Source organism: Panulirus ornatus, chromosome 9 (genome assembly GCF_036320965.1).
Source record: "Panulirus ornatus isolate Po-2019 chromosome 9, ASM3632096v1, whole genome shotgun sequence".
NCBI lineage: Eukaryota > Metazoa > Arthropoda > Malacostraca > Decapoda > Palinuridae > Panulirus > Panulirus ornatus.
Genome location: NC_092232.1, coordinates 12,940,300 through 12,944,106, shown reverse-complemented (window position 1 = coordinate 12,944,106; position 3,807 = coordinate 12,940,300).

Genomic DNA, 3,807 nt, shown 5'->3' with positions numbered 1-3,807 from the left:
CGCCTACCCTTAGGACATGTACCCTTGACCCTTGTTATCAGTGAAACTATTTGTTGATGTATAACAAGATAAATAAAGATTTCTGAAACCATAAACAACCAAGAGATGAAGACGCGCACAACGGCTGAAATGGACCTGATCACATTCTTTAAGTTCTTGAAAACTGAGCGATGATATGAACAATTCTTCGAGAAATGTAGGGAGGACATAACATGAAATCAAGCGAGAAACTTTTCAAAATGATTTATAAGATGCATAGTATTAGAGTGGTGGATGAATGGAATAGAATGACTGAGGACATGGTTAATGCAGACACCACATATAAATCCAAGAAGTATCACTTAGGAAAATGTTCTAGATGGGGTCCCACGAGTGTGATATCCTTCCCTGTATTTCAGCTCAGCAAATAGGAAATTTGATAACGTAAGGTGGTATCTCCTGTCGAGGCAAAGGTTGAGGTAGAGCCTACTGCTGACACAAGGGTTCAGGTACAGCCTACTGCTGACACACAAGGGTTCAGGTACAGCCTACTGCTGACACACAAGGGTTCAGGTACAGCCTGCTGCTGACACAAGGGTTCAGGTACAGCCTACTGCTGACACACAAGGGTTCAGGTACAGCCTGCTGCTGACACAAGGGTTCAGGTGCAGCCTACTGCTGACACACAAGGGTTCAGGTACAGCCTACTGCTGACACAAGGGTTCAGGTACAGCCTACTGCTGACACACAAGGGTTCAGGTACAGCCTACTGCTGACACACAAGGGTTCAGGTACAGCCTACTGCTGACACAAGGGTTCACGTACAGCTAACTGCTGACACACAAGGGTTCAGGTACAGCCTACTGCTGACGCACAAGGGTTCAGGTACAGCCTACTGCTGACACACAAGGGTTCACGTACAGCTAACTGCTGACACACAAGGGTTCAGGTACAGCTTACTGCTGACACACAAGGGTTCAGGTACAGCCTACTGCTGACACACAAGGGTTCACGTACAGCTTACTGCTGACACACAAGGGTTCAGGTACAGCCTACTGCTGACACACAAGGGTTCAGGTACAGCCTACTGCTGACACAAGGGTTCAGGTACAGCCTACTGCTGACACAAGGGTTCAGGTACAGCCTACTGCTGACACACAAGGGTTCAGGTACAGCCTACTGCTGACACACAAGGGTTCAGGTATAGCCTACTGCTGACACAAGGGTTTAGGTACAGCCTACTGCTGACACACAAGGGTTCAGGTACAGCTTACTGCTGACACACAAGGGTTCAGGTACAGCATACTGCTGACACAAGGGTTCAGGTACAGCCTACTGCTGACACACAAGGGTTCAGGTACAGCCTACTGCTGACACAAGGGTTTAGGTACAGCCTACTGCTGACACACAAGGGTTCAGGTACAGCTTACTGCTGACACACAAGGGTTTAGGTACAGCCTACTGTTGACACACAAGGGTTCAGGTTGATCCCATCCAACACTTTGCCCCACAACACCTGGCCTCACTACACCTGGCCCTAGTCTAAGTTGTCCTCCCGCTAATAAACACCACTACACCTGACCAGCCCCTCCCCTCACACACACACACACACACACACACACACACACACACACACACACACACACACACAGACACACACACACACACACACTCACACAGACGACAAAAGCCACGGCGGAAGAGGCCCTGCGATACCTGTCATAGAGTTGCCAACATTATAATCTCACAATTTTCACCCTTTTTCAGAAGTCCGGAGTGTGTACGGCGCCTGACGACCATTCCTCTCGATCACTGTACCATTGGCGGTACCTACGAGTGACTGTATAGCTGACGGTACACCATAGGGACGGTACAGCCGACAGGTACACCCGTGGGACGGTACAGCCGACAGGTACACACTAGGGACAATGCAAACCAATTATGGGCAGGTGAGTGGAGCGGGTGTGTGTGTGTGTGTCATCGTCTGGTTATGGTTGTGAAGTGGTCGTCATCAACGTTAGGTTGACTTGGTAAATTCATCGTTAATTACGACGTTTGTTGTGCTGGGCGGTGGTGGTGGCGGCTGGAGTAATAATGTTCCCAGTGGTGTGGTCTCCCTACCAGTGTCTTCGTCACCTCGCTGCTGACGAGTGTTGATGATAGCGTAGATCAGGAGTCGGTGTACAGCAAGCACCACCCTCTTTGCTCCGGGCTGGAGGCTTCACTAGTGCGATGGTAGGAAGCAACTCTGACCCGCTGTCGTTGTGATTCTCTCTCTCTCTCTCTCTCTCTCTCTCTCTCTCTCTCTCTCTCTCTCTCTCTCTCTCTCTCTCTCTCTCTCTCTCTCTCTACCTTTGTCCTGCGCACCTGTGGGAGCCCATCAGGAGGCCCCAGCGTCCCTACTGAGTGTCGAGCAAAAGATCTGTTTTCTCATGACGTCTCAGGTTACGGTGGACAATGTGGGTTATGGTGGTGGACTCTGAGGTGGAGGGTGAGGGTATGTGTTCTGGTGGTGAGCTGATGCGGTGGTGGGGTGGTGCGGCGGTAGTGTGTGGTGTTGTGGTAATGTGGTGGTAGTGTGGTTTGGTGGTAACGTGATGTGAAGGTAATTGTGGTGTGGTGTGGTGTTAAGTGAGGTGTGGAGATAGCGCGACGCGGTGGAAGTGAGGTGTGGTGTGTGGTGGTAGCGTTGGGTAGCGGTGGTGAGCTGTGGTGTTAGTGTGGTGCGGTGATGTTGTAGTGGTAATGTGGTGGGGTTGTGATAAGGTGTGGTGATAGTGTGATGTGGTGGTACTGTGGTGTGGTGGTACTATGGTGATGTTGTAGTGGTAATGTGGTGGGGTTGTGATAAGGTGTGGTGATAGTGTGATGTGGTGGTACTGTGGTGTGGTAGTACTGTGGTATAGCGGTAGTGAGGTGTGGTGTGCAGCTAGTATGGTGTGATGGTAGTATGGTGCGGTAGTAATGTGGTGAGGTGTGGTTATAAGGTGTGAGTAGTGAAGTTTGATAGTAGTGTGGTATAATAGTGGGATGATGTGGCGGTATTGTGATGTGTTAGTAAGGTTAGGTGATCGCAGTGTGGTGAGGCAGTATCGTATGTTGGTAGTTTTTTTCATGTTGAAGGCTCCAGTCACGGACTCAAGTCCACCTCAAGGTCGGGCCTTAATTAAAATATAGAAAGAAACATGAAACGGAAAAAGAAAAGACGAGGGAATGTGCGAATTTTGGAGGAAGTGAAAAACCTTTCTTTTGAAATGTGCAAGGTCATAGTTATTGGGAAAGACATAAGAAGGTCGAGAGTTCCACAGATTCAACGTGTAGGGAAAGAAACAGGTAGTAAAACGGCCCACCCTTAAATTGCCGATAGCCACACAGTAAGCCACACAGTAATGCTTGCCGAGCATTGATTGGCCTAGCTAGTGGTGGGGGCACACAAGCAGCCAGCTCTCGGGAGCAGAAACTAAAGTAATACCTATAAAAGAGGGAAAGTGAACCAACATTGCGGCGTAGGGCAATATATATATATATATATATATATATATATATATATATATATATATATATATATATATATATATATATATATATATATATATATAATCCGAAACGTAAAAACGGTAAGGAATTCAAATGGATGATTTTCTAAAGACTGTCATAAATGACCCGTAAAAAAAAGGACTGGACATCACTTGTTGACGTCGACGGAGTGGACAGGTTGTGTTCCTGACTCACTAGCCGGGATACGCCGCCGCTGGACATCCGTTTTTCAGTATGATTCACAAAACGAGTGATAACGAAGATAGGAATTCAGTGCTGTTGATAAGAGGA